This window comes from Prinia subflava, chromosome Z (genome assembly GCF_021018805.1).
Source record: "Prinia subflava isolate CZ2003 ecotype Zambia chromosome Z, Cam_Psub_1.2, whole genome shotgun sequence".
Lineage (NCBI taxonomy): Eukaryota > Metazoa > Chordata > Aves > Passeriformes > Cisticolidae > Prinia > Prinia subflava.
The window spans coordinates 54,030,398-54,055,920 of NC_086283.1; the positions used below are offsets into that span (position 1 = coordinate 54,030,398).

Sequence of the window (25,523 nt, forward strand, 5' to 3'; positions counted from 1 at the left end):
ACACCAGCCTCCCCCCTGTCTTGCACTGCTGCAGTTCTGTCAGACCTGCTTTAGCTTCCAGGCAATCTTTGGTCTCTCTGTTGCACACCAGCTAAGAGCTAAACAAGTCTGTGAAAGTTTTTCCTCTCCTCCCTGCTTTCCCAGTAGAACTGGCCATCTCCATAAACCTTCCCCTGCTTTGCATATTCCTTTCTGTCTCCCAGATAAGTAATCAGATGCACAAGCATCATCACAATTTCCTAGTCTGCCAATTCCATATATTTCCAAGTCACTTCCATACCAGTGCTGTATTATCTACACATCTGCTCAGCCTGCACAACCCTGCAGAGGAACACATAACCAGGCTCTGTGCAAAGAAACAGGGAACCTGCCTGTCCTTGCAATGAGGCCAACAGGTACTAATTTTGCAGCAGTGTTCAAGCCTCTTTAGCCTGCCTCATATATAGGCTAATACTAATTTTTAAGAGGATCAATGCAGAAAATGCCTAGTAGATTATGAGTTCACTGCTGTACATGAACAGAGACAAAAAGAAATAGGTGGAAGAGCAGAGGAAGACAAAAAAGTGTGTCAACTAGCTCTCGTATCAACAAACTTGGTTCTAAACATACATGGTCTTCAATTAACTACATGTACAGTCCTTACAAAGGTTCCTAAATTCCCTACCTGCTTACATCTGCAGATTTGGTTTTTTTTCATCTGTTTATAGTTTTTTATTATTTTGACATCTGTTTTGTCCCCTCCTCAGTGCAGAACATACTCATGAAGTAAAGGCTGTTATTTGTTGCTTTAAAAAAAGACTTTATGTGTCAAAAGTCTCAGAGTTACAGTACTGAAAAACAGTATTTCAGCCCCTTCCTTTAATACAAGTCTTCTTTCCCTCCTCCATCGCATCATTAAAAAAAAAAAAAAAAGAGAAAGCACTACATCTACTAAAAAATATGTTGTGGTATATTTATCCATTTCGTTTTCAGAAATGCTGGCATACCCAGAAGCTCACTGCACCACAACTTGGTGTTACAGGGAGCAGGAGGAAGCAGAGCAGCTCTTGCAGCTCTTGGACACCCTTGGCTGGAAGTGGAACTCAACACACTTCTTACTGCAGGCAATATTCTCCTTCATGGTGAAGGCAGGCTACACAGCACCTCCAGAAGCTAAACAAGCCCTTGCATTCCTGGAACTTTACAGGCAGATAGAAGAAAAGCTTTTTGGTCAGAATACAATTAAATGTAAGACCTCACTAATCCAGTTCTGGACAGCAAGATCTACAACTTCCCAATCCAGGATGATAGCACACATTAGTCTGAAATAGAAGGTTCTACTTTTCTCTTTGTAGCTGAAGAGCTATGGGAACAGAAAAAGTAATTTTTGGTTCTTTTCATTAATTCATCCAAGAAACAAGCACAAAACCCTCCTATCAGAGGGAAAACAATTAAAACAGCTTCCACATCTAGCCTGCACAGCTATATCAACACACAGACAAGTTAACTGCAAAAGGAAGCTGCAGTGCCTTTTAGCATTCCCAAGCTCCTTTGGTACTCAATCAGTTACATGCTCCACTGAAAAGCAACTCTTCAGCCACTTCAACTTCCCAAGATCAAGACACAAAGTTAAGTGGGACTTTTCTCATTCTTTTCAATAAACTTCTTTTACCTATCTATCTACACACTCAGGCACAGGACTACTATGCAAAGCCAGATCAAGAAAGCCTTATAAAACACTGCTTTATTACCAGAGAAATGACTAGTTAGAAAACATGAGGCAGAAAATCTCAGAGAAAGAGCAACCAAACAAAAACCAAAAGCAGTTCCCAGCTCCTTGTCTGAACCTGTATGCAGGTTCCCAATTGAGCATACCTTTCTTCAGTTAATCAACATAGCATACAGCAAATGAGTATAGGGCACAACACAGAACACTCTCCCACCAAATTGTCAAATATCACCACAACAAAAATATACTATCTGCTTTACTTGTTTTTGTTGTCATCTTTAAATCTCCAACCTTATTCTCACATGCTACCCAGAATTTAAAACACTATGAAATATTGTCTCAGTCATGTCTACAAGTACTTGATTTTTACTTTAATAAGAAGCACAGTAGACCACCACCTATTCATGAGTAATGCTTTCAGAAACTACTTTTCAAATAATTTAAATCACAGAATATGAGTCCAACAAGGTCTAACACTTGGAAGCACTGGTGGCTTACAATACATGTTAAATCAACATTGGAAATTATTTCGTTACCCCTGCACAGCAAAACCTGGGATAAGAAACTTCACCTCTGAACATTCAGGGGAAATACTTTATATTCTTGTTATCTACAAAATCCCTATTGCAACTGGCTTGAGATCTTTTTTTTTTTTTCTGGAGAAAACCAAAACTAAAACACAAAAAAAAATCGGTGGAGTTCCAAGATAACATAACTACAACAGAAATACTCCAAGATTTTATTTCTACTGATTTAGAGTCCCACTTTGAAATGTCATCTTTAAAAATCAGATTATGACATCAACTTATACAACATCTTTTGCAAACCAGGAGGCATATGCAAATACTGCATCTAATGCTAGCAGCCCAGAACAAGAATTAATTTTGACATGACCAAAAGAGACCTGCCACTTGCTTCACTGCAAGAAAACAGCTAAGAAAATGTATTTGAAAACAAAAATATTCATTTGGCACACACCCCTAAGACAGCTGGGAGAGAGGACAAGAGTGCACTGCAGAGCAAGCACAGTGCAGATTTCAACTCCACCCAAGAGGCCTTCAGAAGATGACAGATCCTCTCGAGTTCTCCACCTCCTCCCCAGCAGAAGGCTGCATGAAGCAGGAACTCTGAAGCTCAGCTGCTCACGAGGCAGGCCAATACAGGATGAGCCAGGCCATCCAGAACCTCTCCCCTTCTTGCAGGACCTCTTAGTGGTCTAAATCCACATATTTTGGCAGGGCACTGCTGTATCCATCCAAGGTTAACAAAAAAGATTTTCAAATGTTCAGTGTAATAGCTGTTTATGCAGGGAATGGGGTGGTGGGGAGGAGAGGGGACTGAAACATAACACCAGCAAAGAGACAGCAACACAGCATATTAAATTAAGTCTGTGGGCACACCTGTACTTAGACTGTGCAAAAAAACCTATGAATCAGTGTTACAGCTTTGAAATAGAACCATTCACATCAAACGCTTCATTTGTCGTGGAAGTAGATACCGCCCTCCCCACTAGCTACAATGGCTTTTGTTTCTTTAAAAAAAAAAAGAGAGAAATTTTAAAAACAGCTACAGATCTATTTTGGCAGGTATGAATGGAAGCAGATGCTGTAGCAATCCTCGACCATTGAAAAAGGTATATAAAGTAATTGCTTCAGGCGAGGGGGAAGAGATGGTGAAATACTTCTTCTACAAGCTAAGACATCATAGTCAAGACAGACTTCATCTGTCAGTCCAGCTCCCAATTTACAAAGCCCTTTATTTTTTTTTCTCTAAGAATATACATGCAGTAACACATTCCCATGCCACTCATTCGCTTTCAGTGGAAAACAGTCACCTACACCTCATCTCTGCTACCGGAAAGAATGACGAGTGGCCATCCATACCTAGCCTGCTCATCCCAGGCAGCACAGTGTGCTAACGCTCTTCCCCGCACGGCAGACAACATGGTACGCACAGTGTTTCACCTAACGCGAGCCACTCGGTTCTCTCGTACAATGCCCCTTTCTAACTCGGTTTGTAAATGATACTCCCACTCCGGCTCGGCCTCCACGTTCGCCACCCATGCAGGCAGCACAGCTTCCTTTAGGCGCACTTGCGTAACTGCCTGAGCTCGCACTCTTTCTAATAAAAGAAGTCATTAAACTGTTCTCTAACAAAACCTCCACACAGGTATCCAAAAGGGAGTATGAGATCAGTAGCTATTTCTGAGCCTGATGGGCACAAAGCAGTCACAGCCGTGTGCTAATTACTGTAGGAATTTTAATATTCTTTCAAAAAGAGGCTTTATTACTACACTGATTTCCAGAGCTACTAGAAATACCTGGGTGCTATAAACTTAAGAGGTGATGTAGCCTCTTCAGGAGAAGTAACTCCCCACAAAAGGTACACGATAATAAAGACATGAAGAAAGATAGGAAAATGTTTCAACATTAAACCAAAAAGCAGACTTGAATAATCCCTTCAACATACAGATCCATCAGGTTCCCTTCCACACCAGGGCAGGATCAAGCTACTGTTCCCCTCCCTGCTAAAGGCAGTCACGTAATAGAAAGGAGCTGCAACAATGAAGTTACCACGGCTGCACTTATCCACTCAATCCTTCTCCCCTAAACGCCCATGATGCATAGTTTTGTATACGCGGAAAATACCACTCAACAACCCACACCTCCAGGAAGCAGTGAAGACATCCCCTCAGAATTAGCTGAGGGGCAAATGGGGACAGAAAACACTCTCCTCACCAGTACCTTGCAAACTCGGCACCTCTGTGGAGACCTTACTGAAACCCTCCTGACAGCTGAAAAATAAAACAGCATATATCAGCTCTTCAGAACACAGGCAGCCGGTTACCCGACAGCAAGCTTCCCAGTACCGCGTCCTGCTCTTCGCTGAATGCGGGACGGCGGTTCCCAGCAGACAGCGGCCTCCCCGAAACGCCCGGACACGCTCCTGGCAACCTGGGCTGCTGGCCCTTGGAAACCGACCGCTTCTCAGCCGGGCGAAAACGCCTCGCATCCGTCCTCACCACCCTCGGGCGCGCCCCGGCCGCTGTCTCCGCGGCAGGTGCGGCCAGCACTGGCGGCGGGGGCCCGATCGCCGCCCCGGGCACGCACCTGGCGGAGCCGCAGCCGGCCGGCGTGCGGTCGCTCCCGCCCGACTCAGCGGGGCTCGGGGGCGGTGGGAAGAAAACCAGATTTTATAAACCTGGCAGCCCTCGCTCATTTGCTGCTGCTGGAGGCTCCTCCTCTCCGTCTCGCTCCGGCCGCGTCGCAGGCGGGGGCTGCCAGCGCCCTCGCCCCCCAGCCGAACCCAGCGGCGGCCCGGGCCCCGTCAGGCGGCAGGAGCGAGTGCGTTCCGTAGGTGCGGCCGCGCCGCCCGCCCCCACGCCGGGTCCCCCAGCCCCGCACCCACCTCGGCGGGAGAAGGCGCGGCGGACACAGACGGTCGCTGCTCCAGTGCCGACCGCTCCCTCGCCACCGCCTCCTGCTCCCTCCGCCCGCCTCCCGCCGCCGTCTCCTCCTCCCGCGGCCGGCGCGCAGCCCGCCCCGCCGGGCGCTCCTACCTGCGGGGGTCTGCGGCGCTTCCCTCGCACTGCCCCCGCCCGCCTCTGCGCCTTCCCCGCGGCTGGGGTTGGGCCGGCGCAGCCCCCTCCTCCCCGCGCCGGCGGGGGCAGGGCGGCGCGGCGGGAAGGGCAGGAGCGGAGGAGGAGTTGGTGGCCGTGTGTAACAAGTTTGGGTTGCCCCGCAGTATGGCGGCCGAGCGGCGCTGGGGGCGGGCCCGGCCCTCGCTCCCGGGGGTCCGGCAGGGGCGCTGAGCGGACCTCTCCTCGGTGCCGCTCGTGCCTTGCCCCGCGGCCCCGTTAACGGCAGCGGCCCCGCGGGGCGGCCGCAGCGGCAGCGGCGCCGGGTGACATTAGCCCGGTCACGGCGCCGCCGGAGCGGCTCCTCCCGCGCCACCTGGGGCTGCGTGGCTTGGCAAGGCACCGAGGCGCCTCTGCCGAAAGCAGGTGCGGTGTCCCGCAGTTCGGTCGGGCCGTGCAAGAGCCGCCGTAGCTCCTCGCACCTAAGTGCCACTTGTCGCATTCCGCTGCTCCTCCTCCGCCTTTTCGTTTCGGGCAGGATGGATCCGCTCGCCGCAGACCACAGGGGAAACCGCACCTGGGATCCTTCCTCTGGGCACCATGGGAATGGCATAACTCGTATCGAAAGCAAACGTTACTGGAATTATTGCACCTTAAAGCGTAGGTTCGCTTAGGTGGCTGCTTGGCGGTATATGAAAGGAGGACAGAAAATAGGTCAGTAAATGCACAGATCTCACCCCGGGATCCTTCTGCTGAGTCACTTGAGTGTGTTATTGATTACCATCATGTCCGTGCACGCCTGGTGTGACTGTTCAGTTGAATGACATGGACCAACACATGGGTGTCTGGTTTTGGACTGGGGTCTGGTTTGGGGTTTTTTATTGCTGTGGAACAGGTGGTACCAGTGTCATGACATTGCCATAGCTTGGTTAGCAACAGATATTGAAGCAAGACTGAAAAAAGCATTTAGTTTGTCAGATATTGACACTTGCTTTACTGGCTGACCTTTAAATTCCAGCATTGCACGGCACTGTATTTTTACAAAAACATGCTAGTCAATCTCTAATAATTCACATTAACTGTAGGTAAGAAATATTGTCAGGAATAAATCATTGAGGAAATCTAGCCTATTAAGGACATGGAGACATGATAACCTCAGCTGAAGGAAGTTTAGATGCAAAGCAACCTTGATATTTCAGGGTCTGTGAAATGGTAGAGTTTGAAGGAGGGTATCAGCATAGCCAGCAGTCTGTTGTGTGGAAAACAGTGGGAAATCTGTTTTCCTGCATTACATTTTCAAAGTGGTGATTTAACTTAGTCCAGCTTGACATTGGGTGATCAGTTTTCATCACACCATTGACCTCAAATAGGGTCATAATGCCATCAAAACACTGGGTGTGAAGCATGGAGAAGAAAGTAGTCATACCCAGCTCTAGGGGCAACAGCAGTGGGGAGCATGAGGGGCTGAGAAACCATGGTCTGCCAGGAAGGGGAAGAACCAGTTCTGACGATAAACCTGAGTCTTAGAGGGGCATAAAAAAGGGTCAAATGAACCCATGCCAGAAAATCCTTGCTGCAAATACAGTAGCATGATAAAAAAATCCTTATCGTGTTTTATTTAGGCAATTGCTGTAATTTGTACCATCAGAAGATTACCTGCATCTCCACTGGGACTGACTGCTGGTATTAATATGCTAGCAAAACCCTCTAGTGTAGGCAGGGCTGAGCATCTCCTGAGGGATACAACTACGAAATGATACTCCAAGGAAAGAAACAAAGATGCTTTTTTAATCTCTCATTTTACAAAATCTAGGCTTGGGCAGTTCTTAGCTGGGAGTAGGAAAATCACAGTGATTTTGTCTGGTTTCCCCAGGGAGCCTGCAGTCTGCACAAATGTCCAAAAACCTGGAGTGGCACAAGGGAACTGGAGCAAAAGCTAGCACCAAGATAAAATTTCCATTATTTCTGACTATCCAGGTTAGATAGCATGACCTCTTAAGAATTATATTATTAATTTGTATAAGGTAGTTTTGAATCTCTGTTCTCAGCAAAACCTGGAGAGTCTTGCAGACTTGAAGATGGGAGGGAAAACAAGGTATTGATATTTACACCTTGTCAAATGGCAGATTCTCAGTCACATTTAGAACCTCCTTTCAACTAAAATATATTACCAAATGGGATTTGATGAGAAAAAGAAACACTAGTAATAACAGTGTTGGGAACATACAGTTAGTACCATAAATTGCACCACTGAAAGTTCCTTTTGATTCCAATTATAAGTCATGTCTTTCACAGGACTAAACAACAAATGCCCTCCAAGACAAATTTGAGAGGTTTTCCAGGGGTCTGCAATACTAATCTGGGTTGTATGTGAGCTAATGGTATATGGCTGAAGACACTGGTCCTCACAGTAATTATAACTGATTTTGTTTTCCTAAAAAAGATAATAATCTTCCAAATACTGCATGCCTTGGCAATGAGATCATATAATGAACGATTATTAGTACATGTCCACATCAATTCCATAGTGGGTATTCTAAGGACATGGAGGAAACATGCTTTTAAAAACCTCTACTATAGGCATAATAAAGTCTAATCTTCAAAAGAAGTAATGTTTTCTGCAAAGTAATAATATGGAAAGACTGCCTCAGTCCTAATACACTTACTTCAGACAATGTGTTGAGGTTGAATATATACATGGGTATTTGCCCACAGTCTGGGCAAACTGTATGAAATCTGTGCCAGGAAAGAAAAATAAGCAATTAATCAAGAAGAAGAGGTTAAAGAAAGCTGTGACAATTGACTCTTAAACCTGCAGTCCTTAATTAAATTCTCAAACAAATAAGCTACAGGGTAGAAGATCCAGGAGCAGAGTAGGGATGGAATGAGAGGAGACCAAAACTGTCTTGGAAGCCAGGTCTGAGACCACGGGAAGATCTGTCCAAGAGTGAGTGAGTGAACAGGTGGTAGGTTTTTACTAAGTCAGTGAAAAGGGCAGTGAACATGCCCAGAGGCAATATATAATGCAGGGTATAGGTCAGTAGCAGAGTGCATGAGAGAATGAATGGATGAGAGAATAAAAGAATAAATAGTTGGGTTGAGTGAATGCAACTGTGAGCAATTCTGAATAAAGTCAAAGTTTCAAGGAATACCTTTATATTGCTATGAAGGCATGACTTTTCAGATCACTTGTCAATGACTTAAGCCAGCATTAGAGGAAAACAGCACACATTGCTGGAAAAAAATCCATTTCACTACCAATTGTGGAAAAATAACATAATAAAAATAAGGATTTTAAATACATTTTACAGTCATGACAGTTTTGGAAACTAATACAGAAAAATAAGCACACAAAAGGCATTTAAAGGCATTACACAATAAACTAATGTTGTTTAATGTTATTAAGCTACTAGAATTGTCTTAGACAAAATTATTTGCAGAGCGGGAAGGTGCCATTAACTATCCTAGTTAGGACCTGATGCACAACAGCTGTGATTTGTGTAAGATCATACACTAAGTCAGTGGCACAACCACAGATGGATAAAGCCTTGACCTTTTACTTCTGTATCTTCCCCATCAGGCAGAGAAAATGCATTGCCTTCACTTTTGCAATTACAGAGGCAGTGAAACTAAATTATAATAGTCAAGGGGTTTTATCTCCTAACCTTGGGGTTTTTTGGTTTTTTTGGACTGAACACTTCCTATATCATTATGGATAAACATGGCAATTATGTAGAGGATACACTCAGAGACTTTAAAACTGTCCCTGTATTTACCCTGTTTGTATGCGAAAGAAGAAGAGGGAGCTAAGTAAATACTGCACCGACAGCTGCATTTAGGTGATGTAGCATAGGGCAAGTGCATGTTTAGATGATGTGGCAGAAGAAGGTCTTTTTCTCTGCCTTTGGTGGATCTATGTGGCTAAGAACACTGTAAGGGTCACAGAGAATATTTTCCTTTTCATTTCCTAATTTGGAATAACAGATTTAGTGCAGCTACCGCTATAGGTTAGTGTCTAACCGTGGAGTTATCTGTAATCTGGTCTCTGTTAAATCTCACAGTAGAGCCTGTTAGAAAGTTTGCTAAAGGGATTAGGGACACAAATTTAGGGAAGGAAAGTGGTAGGCGAAAGTGGTAGGGATTCCCCTCATTCTGGTGCTGTGCCAGTATTTATATTTTAAAATGAGATATTGCTAGCAAATTACATTAATAACATAATTTGCTTTGGGGCAAAACAGCAACAACAAGTATTTTGTGTTTACACTTATCAGTGTCCAAATACAAAGCCTGTGATTCTTACATGAACACCTAAGTTATGTGCATGGGTACAAAATTAAGAAACTAACCACTCCAGTGTTTTTTTATAGGAAGATGGCATGGATATACTTAGAATCAACAGTCAATGAATAATAAATGAATGATAAAAGACACTTTATCCACTCTACATGGTAGAAGAAGTACATGGGCTAGTGAAGGAGGCACATGTTTATTAATGAGAAAAATAATAAAAAAGGTGTCAGCAGTGATTACCCCAGGGGACAAGGTCAATGAGGCAACATCAATAATGTAGTACATTAAGAATAATGAAGAAACTAAAACTCAATATATTGTTTCTATGTTTTTTGAAAATGCAATTACATTTCCAAAAAGATCGAATTAATGAAAATTGTTTAATGGAGTCATCACCAATCACAGGAGTTGTTTCTGTTTTCTATTATACATGTCTTTCACATGTATAATATCAATATCAAACAACTAGTGTGGGATAACATGTGCTAGTCATGAATAAATATGAAACCAGAGAGGTAACAAAGGTGTTCCATTGTTAATACAGGAAAAGCGAGTGTGATTCGACAGGATTTGACAGTAGTGGACTGAGACATTTATAAACTTTATACTAAGCTTGCATTCTTCCTATATGAACCCTACATTTTTATTGCCTGCACTATTACAATATTTTATGATGTTTTCTTATTTTTCTTACTTCTTTTTATAGACTAATAACTTCATATGGTGTTTTACAAAAACAAATTAAGAAGTGGAATTATAAGAGATTTTTCTGGTGACAAACCTGATTGCAAGACATAGTAACCACAGACCTGTCTCCTTTATGTATGCAGGTTTCAGATCATAATATGTCCTGAATACAGGGGAATGCATCACCGCAGTAATGAGTGAAGAGTCTGCCTTTTTTATCATTCAACATAGCATTTTAATTCAGTTACTTTCCATACACACAGTTTACTCGGAGAGGATCACAAGACTAGTGGGATTCTTTGATTTGTACCAATGTCTGTAAGTGCTTTTGACTGTAACTTCTGCTGAATTACCCAGCTAAAACCTACAGACTCCCAACTTTGAACCTTGATAGAAAAACAATATTAATGTTAAAGCATGTATCTTATAGTTGCTCCTTTTCTTATATGGGGCATCTGTCTTAAGTAATGACAAGCCAATTGATTCCTGTCAACACTCAGACAAGCATGAATCCATAAAATGAGGAGTCAGCAGTGGAAATATACTGTGAATTAAAGGTGAAAGCAGACTGCTTTCCTCTTCTTGGGTAACTTTTTTTTTTCTTTTTTTTTCTTTTTTTCCGTTTTTGTGCTGGCGTCCCTTGTCCTTCTCACTCCTAAAGAATGCAAAAACCTGATGTAACTTGTTTCTTGAACTAAGTTGCCCTCATAACCACCTCTTTGGCTGAAGCTAAACCAGGTCATGATTTCTCAGTGATGTCTGTCACAGGGACTTTTTTTTTCCTGCCTTAGAGTAAGGTTTTCCTATCCACCGGTTGCTCCTATTAGGTTTCTGTTACTTTATGTGGAGAACAAAGCAAAGGATCCAATTGCTTCACTATTATAAATTAAATAAAAGGACATACAGTACAAGAGAGGATGGGTTTTTCTAAGCTGATATGAGCAATTTGCTACTATCAAAACCCTCTTGAGAACACAGAGCTCTGTTCCACGGAGTAACAAAAGGAAAAATAAAAGATAGATTGTAAGGCACCAAGGCTAGTCTTTGACAAGAAACTCTCTTAGATAATTTTAAAAGGTCATTGTAAGCATGCAGAAATTGGGAACATTTTATAGCTTCTTTAAGACTTGTGTAACAATATAAGTGAGTATAGAATATACATCTGTATCTTGCTGTCCTCCCTGAAAGGGAAAGAAAAATGCAAAGACTGATGATTACTGTCTTCAATATGCATCAAGCAGTTTGGCTATCATGAAAATAAGTCTTTTATTTGTCTAAAACCATCCTCTCCTTAGAAGTTCTTTATTCATGTTTCTGCCAAACTGCCAGACCATACAGAATTTTTTTTTAAAAAGTAAAACAAGTTTGGGAAGAAGAGGAAGCAAAAGCTTTATAGTAGATCAACTTGGGATTATTTTGATATTATCCTGAAAATTCTCCATCACTTAACAAAAATTACTTACAAGGAAAGAGGTTCAATTCCTGTGATTAAACACTGATTTTGGAACTAAAATTATCAAGGTGATCATAATTTTTATCCATTAGCCAAAAGTTTTTATCCTGAAGGTCTTCTCATCTTGAAAATTAATGTTTGTTAAGTAACACTAAAAAATATATGTATTCAATTACAGATGAAGCAATTTGATTAACTATTTCTCTGGGAACAATTTCTCTTACTGATTTTCTGATGTAAATTTGCAATGCTTTAATAGCAAGGAAAATTCTAAGGCAAGAAATGAGGTGTCCAAAATCCTTGGTAATCTTCAGGGTAATAGAGCATGATAGGAAATAATGAGAGTAGAGGTCTGTTGGTCACTCAGGTTTGCATCTCATGACCTCACTACGTCAGAGGTGCGGCCTGTGGTCACCCGTGCACGCTGCCGTCCTGGAGCTGGGCCCTGGTAACTAATTCACCTCCGCTGAGCCTGGCAAAACTGTTCAGTAAAACCTATTAGCTCGGATTTTAGTTCTGCATTCTTGTATGTGACATTAAAGTGATTTGTTACCCAAACAGCTGTTGGTCTTCCCTCTGCCACAGCGTGGTCGCTGGCTAAAGGGGAGGCAGGAAGGAGCATGGGAGGGCTGTGTTGCACATTTGGGCTTATGTCCTGGGCAAAAATGGAACCTCATCCTTATACCTCGCTGCTGAGGAACCCTGACTCTGCTGCATTTGATCAGGTATAGCTGATACAGCTATAGCTGCTAACCTTAGGAGTAAACCAGAATGACTGGGAGAAAATAATGTTTACCCTTTGTTTTTCTTTGATGAAGGCTTAAAATTTCTGTTTTAGGTTAAGGGATGTAAGAAGAAGGCTAAGAAAAATGTCAACAAAGGAATTATGAAGGACCTTAGCTGATAGCCACTGTTCTTTGTTTTGGCTTTAGGATTGAAAATAGAGAAAGGAAAGTCAAGTAGAAAGCAAGCATCTTTTGTAAGAAATAGCCAAGATAAAGAAAAAAACAGGAGGTAGAGAAAAAAAGATAGAGAAAAAATCAGAAAAATTTAATGAGTCAGCTAGACCTGCTATTTATATGTTTCTCACATTTAAAATATGTTTTTCCACTGAGATAAGGAGAAAGATAAGAAATATTCTGTCATTAGGAGCAATAAAGAAAGTTCGCTCCCAGACTTCCTAGGGTTTTGAAGTTGCTTTCAAGGCTTGTTTCTGGTTGTTATATGTCTTCAGTGTTAGGGCAGGTCTGGAGTTTCCAGCTTCTGGGATTCGTTGAGTGATATGCCTAGGGGCAGACACTTTAAAGCAATGCTTTTGAGAGTCACTGGAAGTCTGCTTGCATTGTGTATTCAGTCTATATCTATTGTGTACACTCCTTTATTGGAAAAAAAAATACCCTACAACAAAAAAATGACCCTATAACAAAGGATAAGGAAATGGTATTTACTTCTTTCTGTGCCCACTTTTTCTTTGACTTTGCAGCTGCACAAATAGCTCAATCAAGGACTGTCTGAATAGATTTCAGGGATCAGAATCTTATCAGCACCTTCTGCTCACTGTCACACTTTATAGAGATCCTCTTGCCTTCTTTCCGCATGAAGTCCCATCATTTTAAGGCAAAGACAAACACTGCGCCAGACTCCCTGGCTGGTGCTCCCTTACCTGGTCCAGAGCCCAACCTCATTTGTTTGTCTGCAAGTTAGTCACTTGGAAATCATTTTATACATAACAGCCAAGGAAGTCTGGTAGTATGAAATTAATAGATAGTGTGTAATGTTGAAAAAGCCAGTGGCATCAAAAGAGCCGCTCATGAGTCTCTGCGTGAAGCAAAGAAAGAAGTAAGCCAAGCCCAAATCCAAACATGTTAAGCTGCCTGCTATTTTTGCAAATATAACAGATACTTTCACAAATGCTAAGTGATAGATCTTCCAAAGTCTAAATACAGATTCAAAATGCAGGCTGGGATTGCCCATTTGTGCAGGAAATTACCAGTGGTGGTAGGAGCTGGGGAAAACAGTGCCAGTGGTACAGTAGGCCAAGTTGAGAAGCCAAATTATCTCCAATCTCAATGCAATGGACTGGTGGCATAACGTGCACTTGTACCACATACCATTGAAGTTTCATGCAATGAAACTTATTGTTATCAATGAAACAACGAAATTTAACACATCTAAAAATGGGCAACTGCTGTTCCAAGGGATTTTAAGCCTATTTATACCATGTCCTAGTTGTGAGGCATTATTGTCTTGTGTCCTTGTTAAATCTTGCCAATTATTTTGTTTTCAATTAAATGGAGAAGGCAAATAGTAGAATTTTCCCAAGGTCCCTTTCTGGGCCTTTTAATGGCACTTGCTTATCTCTCCGGAATTGAAAGACCATCCTCTTCATAGTCTTCAAACCTTAGTCTGGGAAAAAATTTCTGGGGGATGCTCTCAACTGTTCCCAGCCCTCTGATCATCTCTGAATTTGATCAGGGGTGGTGCAAGACAACTTGCCTCAGCCATGCTGCACTTTGTGGGTGCAAGGGAGACTCGGCTGCCTCTCTGTCTCATCACCTCTCTCCCCTTTCCCTAGGGTTTTATAGCACCACAGCCCCTCTCCCCTTTTCCCAAGTGTCAGCAGTGTGCTGGCAGCTCAGGTTGGCACCAGAGCAAATTGAGCAAAATCCTAACCTGATAAGGAGGAATAAAGTTTCAGGGCAAATTGCTTCATCTCTAACAAAAAGTACAGATGTGGAGGACAACATGTTCCTCCCAGGTAACACCTCCCTTCTCAGCAGGATTTGTGAAAATCCCTGCAAACACAGCCCTCTTCACAGAGCTTTCCCACAGAAGGAAATGACACAAGAAAATGCCATTATTTAGAATGTTCACAGTTTTTTGCTCAGTTTTGCCAATTTTGCCTCTATCATATTCTGGGCTTTACTGGTAATTCTTGACCAGTTTCCAGTCGCTTTATCTTAAACAGGTGTAGCCAGCACTCAAGCAGAAATTGTTCTTCTAGTGGCTAGCTGGAAATATACTTAGAGGAAAAGGCAAATTGTGATTTAAAAACATGTATTTAAGTCCTGATAAATCAGAATAGGATTTTTGTCCACATAGTTAACACTCCTTTTGGTGTTTCAGACCAAGGAGATTAAATCACACAGGTTTTGGGGGTTTTTTCCTGTGTTCTGCACTGAGTCTGGCTGACTGGCTTACAGCAATGAGTGTGTGAAGACTTCAGGGTAGTTTCGGAGTGCTGATTAATGATAATTTGAAACTGACTGAGTGCAGGTATATGCCTTGAGTTAAAAGAAAGTGAACACATTGCTCTCAGTGGTTTGTGGAGTAGCAGGTTTTATGGGGGTGTAAAAGAGCCTGTCCACAGCTCCTCTCACTTGACAGCCCTATGGACCTGTACACTTAGACCTTCCTTCCTCCTGTCCTCAGGCATCCAAGTGACCTTTATGGTGACATATTTCTCAAATGACCAAATGCAGTAGGGATACCCAGTCAATAGGCACGCTTGTTGTGCTTGTTTCACAATGTGAATGGAGGAAGGACATGCTCTCAGATTCACAGAACACCTAAATGTATCCACCAACCAGAACTAATTCACAGTATGAATTCATTAACAAGAAGTGAAAGTTCAAAAAGGGGAAAACCGATGATTTCCACCCTTTATTGTGTATTGCTCCTGCCTGTTCTAAGAACAGCTCAAAATGAGTTGCAGGAACTGTGATTTGCATTGCTTGGTCATGTTTATACATGTTGTTAAACCACTCTCCATGCTGGTTTAGTTACACCCAGTACCGACACCCATGATAAATGTGGGATTTTATGAGGCAGTTTATAAAGCTCAGATCCTTATATACTAGGGATTCTGCCACAGATAACAGAACAGCTCATTTGAGAGGGAGCTGTGCACTTCCCTTTTTCTGTTGGTAAGCTTTAAGGATTAAAGATGATTGATCATTCAGTCCTACCCTGTGTATCACAGAGGTCAGTGAATTCAGCCAGGGTTTTCTGCAGCTAGTGCAAATAATAAGCATCATGGTTTTTTTCCTGGAGCACAGTGCAGTAATCTTATTTGAAGACAGAGTAAAGATGGAAGGATGTAACTCCTCAGGTTCAAAATTAAATACAGTGTTTTATGGTGTGGGAAGCTTGTCCAGCTGGTATTCAAAGTGTATGTAATTGCTTCTCACAGTTCTGCTTTGAAGGAGAGACTGTCAAGTTTTCATGATTATCTGCCCAGCACAATTCACAGACATGAAAGTCACATATAAATGTTTACAGACAGATATACATACCCACCATGCAAGATTGTTATTCATCCTACTCTCTTACTTTCAAAGAGCCAGGAAGAAGAAATGCTGTACTGGTATATATAGCCTCATGAAGAACAAAGGATTGCATACAGTAAAATAATGCAGCACAGATCTCAAGGGAATTAATGATGGTTTGGTTGTTGGTTTTCCCCCTACCCCACCATGGAGACTGTAAGTCTGAAAACCAAACACATGTGGGAATCAAACAGATTTCCTGTGTGCCTGCTGATTCTTCAAGAGCAAGTCTGTAACAGCAATGCTGCCTAACCAGTCTGGTTTCAGATCAAGCAATGTGTGATCTGTTTAAACCAAGAGGGGATCAGCTAATGACCACTTGGACACTTTTTCAGCACTTCAGAAAATTGTAGCAACCCTCAAGCCTTTTACATCCCTCCACTGTGGCTGCAAGCCAACCTGCTCCCTTGCTGAAGGCAGCAGTAAGCTTAGGCAGCTTAACCCAGCCAAAGTAATGAAATTACATGTCGCAGTTCAGCTCACCGTGGTCAGTATCCTCAGCCTCCATTTGGAGAATAATTTTCCTGATAGCAACTGTTCTCAAAGCTTGGTAATACCAGCTCTTGCCTCCTGCTAGTCTTTGTAGAAATAAAATCCCTTATTTTCCTTTTTGATTAAATAAAGCATCTCACAAAGCCAAAATGACAGATCTTTAATGGTATTAGGAAGAAAAAACAATAAATTTGTCTCTAACCTCAGAGACAAAAATACCAATCAGACTTGAGAGTGCAAAATAAAAAGGGAGAAGCACTGATTGATAACGCTCTGGGCATAAAGCTATCCTAGCTGAACACAGATGCAAACACATCTTCCCTAATGGAAATATTACCACATTTGGTAGCAATTTTATTGCTGGCCATGGCTGTCTCCTGGCGTACAAAATACAGTGAGTTCCTCCGGGAGCAGAAATCTCCCTGAACATTCATGTGTATAAGGCTACCAAGTGTTTGGTGATGATCCAAGTTTGAGGCAGCCCTGCTTCTGGGTCTCTCCCCTGAAATCAGCCTTCTCCTGTGCACACATATGGATCTGTGTCAGGTGTGGTGTCTGTTTGTAGGTTTCATTTTTTTTTTAAGCTGGGGCATTTTCTCAAGCAGCTTGCAGCAAGGCTGCTGGAGTGGTCTACCCACCAGAAGCAAGGATTGGGCAGGCAAGGGGAGCAGGAACACCTCCAAGCAGTCTTGCTACCAAATGTTCCATACCATAAAACAGCAGCCCAAGTAATTATACTTTTGTCAGCACTTCTCTTGATTTCATGGATTAGTACAAGGAAGACAGGCCATACTAGAAAGATCAAGGGCTGAGATGACTAAGGAGTTAATTAGGGAGGTCTGAAGCTCTCAGTATCTTCCTGGCTCTTGGCAGACCTACTACTGCTGTAGAGATGTGAGGAGGGCCGCACAGAGAAGGCCAGAAGGTGAAGCTGGGTGTGAAATCAGTGCCCTGCTGATGTGACATTCAGGGCTCGGGGAAGCTGCTCCTTGAGGGGCATCTCCAAGGAAAGTCAAAGCGTTGCTCTGACAGCCCTCCTGCTTTACCCTGCAGACTCAGCCATCCTGTTTATGCATTCCTCCTGAATGCCTTTATCCTGCTCTGCAAGGGTTTGGGTGGCTTCTTATCAAATTAATTTCCCATCTTTCAGAAGTTGTTATTCATTAGTAATGCAGAAAAGCTTCCCATGCACTACAACCTTGTAGATGGAATAGGCGCTGACAGCAGTAAATGCCTTGTAATGTTCCCTTGCCAGGAAGGTGGTGTGTTGCCCCAGTGCCAGTTTTCAGAAACATTTTAATTTCTCAAGTGAAATGTAATAGTAGGAAGATGCAGTCTGAGCTCAGAAATCAATAACTGCTGCTAACAAAGCTGCCCCTTTGGGAACTTATTGGTATGAACCGGCACGATAAATTGGGAGAAATTATGTGTGATCAGGTTTTGTAGAAAGCAGTTACATTATGGTATTATTTACCATTTGTGCAGCACCATAAAGTGGTAAAAATGACTTGTCGCCATACAAAGCAATTTGGTGTAATTTAATTTTCCTCAGCATGCATACAGTTACTGCTTAAACCAGAATTAATATTACAGAAATCTCTTGTTTATTGTTACCCTGTTATGGTGGAGTTTAAAGTATTTGCACTCAATGGTTTATTTATAAACATTCTTGATCCTTTTTGCTCAAATGATATAAAGCCTTACTTAAAATAAGTATTCTGCACTACTCAATCTTTGTTTACTTTATACAATGTCAGGCTTCCATCCTTGATGTAGACTGGAAACACAGCTATTCCCAGCCTGACTCCTCAGTCCTCTGTGGGTTAACTACGCAAATTGATAGTAAGTGGTAGGCAGCCAAAAAGCACTTTAACCCTTTCAGAAGAGGTCCATAACTGTGTTTCTTATAAATTAAGATGGTCGTTCATTAATGAATGTAATTTTAATTTATTGCATGCTTAATCAGTTACAGAAGGAGAAAACAGTTTTTACATGAAGCGTAGACTATTAAAAAAAGAGGCATTTCAGCATGCAGAAAATACTGCTCTTGGCTTTGCCGTATTCATGAAGGAAGGATGTGGCAAAAAGTAGCTTTTTCTATCACTTAAATATTATAACATTTTGGTTTCGGGAGTTTTGGTTCGACATAAAAACACTGAATTTCCTCCGAGATGTGCGGTAAGCGTGGTGAAGTGTCCTTTCATTTGGGAATCATGTTTCCTTGGGAGCCCAAATGAGAAAGAAAGATCTCCAAGGCATATGTGCACTACGTTGTGCTGTTGTTGGCTGGCTGCCCTGCAGAGGTGTATGTAGTCTCTGGAGAAGGGTAGGGAGGTTTCTTTTTTCAAGAACTTGATCTGTGTGAGAGGTCAAACTGCAGGGATAGATGAGGTCCGTGGCACCTCCAGCTTGTGGATTGTATGGAAGGCCCCTCGGAACCGCTGCTGGGTTGTCTGAATGTTGGCGCTTCTGCTGCACATCCCCCTCGCCCCAAACATCTTTTGTTATTTTCTGAATTTCGGTGCTTCTGGTGCTGGTCTTGGCCACTTTCCAAAAAAGGCAGCGTGGAAACCATCGCATGTGACAGGGATTGCCACCTGCCCGGGTCTTGTCAGACCTCCTGCTGGATCGCTGCTGGAATAATCAGGTAGGAGTGGAAGTCTGAATTTTAATGAAGCTTTCAGACTCCACAACAGTGTTGTGAGGGATCCGATGGAAAAAGAATCTTCCGCTATGGCTAGCGTTTGTGTAAGCACCAGGGCTTACCCTTCAGCTATGAAAATGAATAGGACAGGCCGATAACAGTGACATTGTCCTCGCTTTAGGAGGGCATTGGCACGTCCCTGGAGCTTGTGTTACCTGCCGGCTTGCATGAGAACAGGCAGTTTGCCCTGGCGCTTTAGGTTAATGGTTATGCACATTCTGCACCGAATTCTTCCTTTTGAGATTAGGAATTCTCAGGCACAGCCTGCATTCGCAGAGCCGGTTGCAGAAGGGCCGGATGTGCCCACCCCTGCCTGCAGGCCCTGCCTCCCGGGCCGGCTCCCGCCCGCGCCCGCCGCCGCCGCTCGGGGCCCGGCCCGGCCCGGGCACACCGCCCGCAGCGAGCCGCCTCGCTGCTCACGCCGTGCTCGCCTCTAATGTATTCTTGCAGAGTCGCTTGCAGCCTGCCTCTGTTGTGCACCCAGATAGACCGCGCCGACAAAACCTTGGCGGAAGCGTGGACCTTGCTCGTTCTCGTTTTGGAAGAATTGACCGAAAAACCTCCCTAAGCGTATAAACGCCATGTTGGGGAGGAGGGGTGGTGGAACACGGCATTACAAGAAGTATCGACTCAATATCAATTATGTTTTGACTAAAATTAAAAAAGAAAATATGACCTAACAGGTAATCAGATGTGAATCCGCAAGAATTACCTAAGACAGTTATGCTTAAGATGTTAACGGGTCATGGTGAGGCCCAGAGCTCAAAGTTCTTCTGTTTGGAAGAGCTGTAATAAGAATAAGGCTGTCAATGTGTGAGATAAAAAGAAATTATATGTATACATCTACATCTATATACACACACATCTGTATAGATGTATATATGTGTATGTATATACATACACATGTTACATCCTTAACACTGGATTCTCCTTTAAAAATTCAGAAGCAGATTTTTTTCTCAAGGTAAGCCTGTCGCAGGTGTAAGTCACATACTGGCTGGAAGCTTTTTGATCTCAGAGGTTCCTTTTGTTTCCCAGCTGGCCTTTGAGTGTTATGGAGCAGGGCCATGAGAACGCATCAAAAGCAAAGAGGGGTTTGAACTGCAGACACAACTGACAATAAAACTAACGGTACAAAACCTGGGAAAAGCCAGAGAGATTTCCTAAAACGAATTACACAAACCAAACACCCTGCAGCTGAGGAAGTTTCTGCTGTACTGATGCTTTATGAATCCACAAATATCATGGCTAAGGTGGTGTATTAGCTGCTGCTAATGAGTGCAAACATGAGTATAAACACTGGGAAATACTGCTGGTGTTTAAAAACAAACAAAAACCAGAGTGAAACAGAAAAACTCTCCTCTCCCTTCACAGGACCTGTCTGGACAGGCTGCCAAATCCCTGTCTGCAGCAGCTCCCCATGGGAGTCTGATCCCAGCCTCTTCTCCCCATCCCTCTCTGAGTCAGGAGCTCAGACACCCTGCCTGTCTTCACTGATTCCCCCTCTGCCACCACCTGAGATGCAAATGAGTGCCAGAGAGAAGATTGGGGGTCCTTTTTCTTTAGCTGGAATCTGCTGCCTGGGTGATTTAGGACATCCACCTTTTTGTGGTCCCTGCTGGATGTTAACCCTCTGTCTTCTATAGGATATTCCTCATTCCTACTTGCAAATGTTTTCTCCCTTCTTCATGTTATTAAGGTTATCCTATACTGGGTTAAAAACAAAAAACTATTTTCTCTTCCTACACTGAGGAAATATCCTTTTCCCAGCAGTTTAGTTGCTACCCCCAAAACTGACTGGAGTTTCCTCTTGTGGATTTTAGTTGTCCTTTCTCCCCAGAGTCATCCTGTAGATGCTTGCATTGTCCCTAAAGGGCATTGTGACTTTCCATTTTTTTCCCCTCATTGTCTCCATGATACAGCAATAAGTTTAAGGAACACTATTTTTTTTTCCTTCTACATCTGCCATAATGACTCATATAGCTCCTGAGTGTATAGATGGTACATTTTTCATCCCCTAAGTAGGACATTCCTGACAACCCTTCTCCTTCTGACAGCAGACCACTGTGCTAAGCAGCAATCTGTCATCTGCTGCTTTGGGCAGCCATCCTTAAGAAGTGCTCTTGCACATGCTGGGAGCAAGGACAGTGATGTGCAACTGTTGGGATGTATCCTACATGGAGTTTGTCCTGTGGAGGGCTCTTCTGCATGCTCACGTCTCTGAGCACTCTGTGTTGTGCTGGCCTTGCTGGGGAGATGCAGCTGCTCAGGTGTGGGGCTTACTGTGCTGCCCTCAGACTTGGCCAGCATGGATACATCTTTCAGGGAGATGCAATTGATAAGGACAGGAATAAGCTCATCAGTCAAGTGGTGTTGGGAAGTCTGCAGCAGGCACTAGGAAGGAACCTTGCCTCTGAGCACTGCACTAATGGCTTAAACCAGGCGTGAGTAAAAATCAGATGTGACCTCACCTGAAAATGTGTAAGGTACAAAGAACTAATTTCTGGTCATCCTTTAGACTTCATTGCTTCTAGTAGGACTCTGGTACAAAATCTGTGCTCTGTGTTTCTTTCGTAAAACTCTGCAGCTGCCAAATTACATGATGGGGCACCTATGGACATGCCTGTTTTCATACACTTCTAGGTCTTTGCAGGACCAAAATTCACTCTATCACTTTCATACTGTAAAGTTATTGCACAGTTTTGGTAGATTGAAAACTACCAATGAGATCTAACTTCCTAATGAGATCTAATTACAAACAGAAATAATTTTAATATGTGTTGAATGAAATCCCTCTCCCCTGTGTTATACATTTCTAGATCTACTGCACCCAGTTTTGAAGTTTCTCTGGTTTCTTTTTTTTTTTACTATGTGACAATTTAACTGAGAACACAATGTACTTCAGACTACCTACCCTTATTAAAAATCAGTAGATTTTTTCACCCACACTTTTCTTCCCTTGCTTATCTGCAGAGCAGATGCAGACCTACTTGCTTAAATCAAGGCTTGCAATTCACCAGAACATCAAAAGAGCAGCCCCTATCACTTCAGTCGCTTTTATTACAGCAGCTTGTCTCCATGATCTCCACTGCATTCTTGCTGCAAAAGGAGGTCTCTTTATCACTTCCCTTCCTTTCCTTCTGCTCTTAGTAGAATCTGCCTTAGCAATCAGAATAATAATGATTTATCTCCAAGGGAATGTGAATGCAAGCCAAGTTCCCTTGGTACAGGGAAATCAGTTTGGTATTGTTTACTCATCCCCTGTGGATTCACCAGATGGCATCAGACAGCATAATTTGGATTCTGTGCTCAAAAGAGAGGGAAGGCTGGAGATGCAGGAATTGGTAATATGAAATTACCAGGAACAGTTTTGAGGATATGGTATGTCTTCTATCTTTGTCATAGAACATACAAGGAATCAAAACATTGTAGCACACCTGGCCCCTGGCCCCTAACATGTTAAGTAAACCATTTTTAGTGTGGTCATTTATGAATTATTTTGGCTGCTCTTCTAATAACTGCTTCCTCTGGAGAGGATGCTTTTCCTGGGCTGGGTTGAAGGTCCTGAGCAGGTCAGCAGAGAAGAGGCAGTGGGAAATGAGGTGTTGCAGCTGTTTCCTTCTAGGCCAGCACTGCTTCAATTCAGTAAATAGAGGATTTAGGTTTCTGTTCTTTAAATATCCCAATCATAAATTATTCACTCAAAATACATTTGTCAAAGAATAAGCACTAGGAAAACAGAAATGGAAAGCCTTAGCAGATCCTGAACCAGCTACAGCTTTACTGACCACAGCACAAAGCACTCAGTGTAGCCCGACGTCCCAGCCCTGAGGGATGGAGGAGATGATCTAATCATTCTTGTCCATCTTGTTGCTGCAGTTTTATTATTTGAATTCTTTTCAGGCCAGATACTAAATGAGTATAAGCTTTTCTATAGTGAATCCTGCTGCACTGATTTATAGCTGCTGAGTATCTGGCCTTTGAGGACTGTCTTAACCTCTAGAATATTGATTTCTCCTTTTATTTTCCATGGTGCTGCAAGCAAGTCCCTTGGTCAGGACTCCAGTTGTGCAATAGAAAAAAGTGTGATGGTGCCATGATTTGTAAAAATAAACGACCAAAAGGGTGAAAAGTTCAGCAGTCTTAGCTGCAGCACTGCATAATCACTGTAAAAGGGGCCACAGCCTCCAAAAATCATTTGGCAGTTTGCCAGGTGGGTGGGACCCATTCTGCTGCAGATGAAGGACCGGAAGCAGAGGTGAGGAGCAGGCACAGGGAACCCAGAGGAGTGGGTCAGAGGACCCAGAGTAGGCTCAGGGCATTAATGGGAAGGACATGAGGACTTTTTTGGCAGCTGCCCACTCAGGAGAGCAGCCTTTTTGGAGCTGTCCACTCCCTCACAGGTCTCATTGCCTCTGACCCTTCCTTCCTGGAACCATTGCCCACCGCATCCATCCTCTCTTTCTCCCCTTGTCCCTGCTGCTGTCCTTCTGTCAGGGCAGAGCTTCCACTCAGCCCAGCTGTCAAGACTCCAGGGTCCCCTGGGAAGTGCCTGTAGAAGACAGAATACTCGTTGAAAAGATTGCTTATGGCAAAGGACAGTCTATGAAGGTAGAAGAAGTGTGAAGATCAGGAACATAAATATAGTTTGCAAAGTGTCAGTGGTGCTGATCTGCCAGCCAGATAATTTCCCAGAAGCCATCCAGGAGGGTGGTAGATGCTGCCACCTCAAAAATGAATTTTGGTTCTTGAAGGATAGTTCTTCTTGGTTCTCAGAGGGACAGGGCCAAGCTGCATCCTCACTCCTGAGGTACCCAGGAAGAGCACTGAAGGGAAAGGAGAAAGCAAGGGGCAGACCACCCACTGCACCTTCATGCCAGCAGCTACAGCAAGTGTTGAAACCTTTTGGAGACCCATATCATGCATGGGCTTATCATGTGACAGAGCCACCACTATCAAAGAATCTGGACCAGGAGCCCCGATCAGTCCCCAGTCCTTGTGACTTCAGAGGTGGCTCGTGGCACCCCAGCCAGAGGAGTGTCTGTCAGGATAAAATATGCTCTCTAGTTTTAGCTAGGCCTGATGCAGATCTGCCTTTCTTGAGGAGGCTAATTAAATGGATAGCTATTATCTTCACCCACATACAAGCTCTGTCACAAGTGATTTGTGTCCTAAAAGGAATATACACCTGCCTGTCTTGGTTTGGAAAGACAGGTATGTGTCAGGGAGAACTGGAGTTTCCTTTGCAATAGAGAATGTAAAAAATCCTTCCCTCCAAATTATTACAATTTTGCAATTAGGAGCTTTCAGGCAAAAATATGGGAATAAAAGTAACAGTTGCTTACTAGAAATATTAAAAAAACCCAAATGCAAAATACGTAGCAAACAAGCAAAAGTCCTAGAAAACCCTGACAGAGATACGACCTGACGCCCTGTTGTCAGTGTGTTGGAAGTCCAGATAACTCTTCCTGGAGTAACAGATGTTGTTCTGTGAAGTAGAGATGATCCTGTAGGAAAAAAGGGGCCCAGTGCTGGCAAGATGGGTCTAGTCTTCCTCCAAGAATTTAGTGGAAAACTGGCTGCATTAGTGTTTGGGATTGCTGGTTTTATCCTGGTGGAAAGGCTTTGGCTCCTCCCACTGTGTGGAGCATCTCACAATGGAATGAGGTGATGTTATCAGTCATGTGAGAGGCCTTAAATGGCCCATTCACAGGTGATGTCCCTCAGAGAAGGATTGGTGGAGGAAGAGATAAGAGGGCACTGCCTTATCTGGTGTTATCAGTGTCCCATTAACAGAAGGCATCTGCCCCTTCTTCCCCCTAGAGTTAGAAGAGATAAAGAACAACATCTCCCAACCGGTTTCAACAGATGAAAATAGAATACACATTTTTGGTTACATTTTTTCAACCCAAGACACTGCCTATGATCCAACATCCCAGAGGAGAGTGTTGCAGGAGCAAGTATTACCTTGTGCTGTCCCTCCTGTGGTTATCTGTGTTAATAAGAGTGGAATTCAGAACTAGGAGTCTACCTGCTGTCTGTACCCTTCTGTGTCCTCATTTTGTAACTGATTAATAAAAAAGTGAGCTTTTTCTTGATTTCAGTGCTGAATTAACTTTTGTTAAAAGCTTATAAAGGAGAAAAAACCCCAGAAGATCTCATACATTCGAACCAGTTTTTGACATATTCATTAAGCATACGGTGACATACATATTTATATAGGAGCACAGTACGTATTTGGGTATCTAGCTGCCAGGGAAAGGGTGTGATTTTGTTCACATGCA

General features: G+C 43.2%; 1 protein-coding gene and 1 long non-coding RNA gene across 18 annotated transcripts in view; one reads left to right on the forward strand and one right to left on the reverse strand.

Moving 5' to 3' along the window:
* The window catches only part of SEMA4D (semaphorin 4D), a 101,743-nt gene extending 96,321 nt beyond the window's left edge, over positions 1-5,422 (reverse strand). For 3 of the 16 annotated variants that reach the window (XM_063423599.1, XM_063423583.1, XM_063423582.1), the window contains exons 1-2: positions 5,117-5,221; positions 4,453-4,502 (exon numbers count right to left, since the gene is read on the reverse strand). The gene's annotated coding sequence lies outside the window, so the exon portion shown is untranslated. Of the gene's footprint in view, positions 1-4,452; positions 4,503-4,689; positions 4,767-4,818; positions 5,081-5,116; positions 5,223-5,267 lie in introns of those variants that run through there. The other 13 variants (XM_063423587.1, XM_063423585.1, XM_063423588.1 and 10 more) reach the window with 10 other exon arrangements.
* A 440-nt stretch (positions 5,423-5,862) lies between these two features.
* Positions 5,863-25,523, forward strand: part of LOC134564638 (uncharacterized) — a 42,917-nt gene continuing 23,256 nt past the window's right edge. For both annotated transcript variants that reach the window (XR_010083593.1, XR_010083594.1), the window contains exon 1: positions 5,863-5,999. This is a non-coding gene — a long non-coding RNA (uncharacterized LOC134564638). The remainder of the gene's footprint in view (positions 6,000-25,523) is intronic.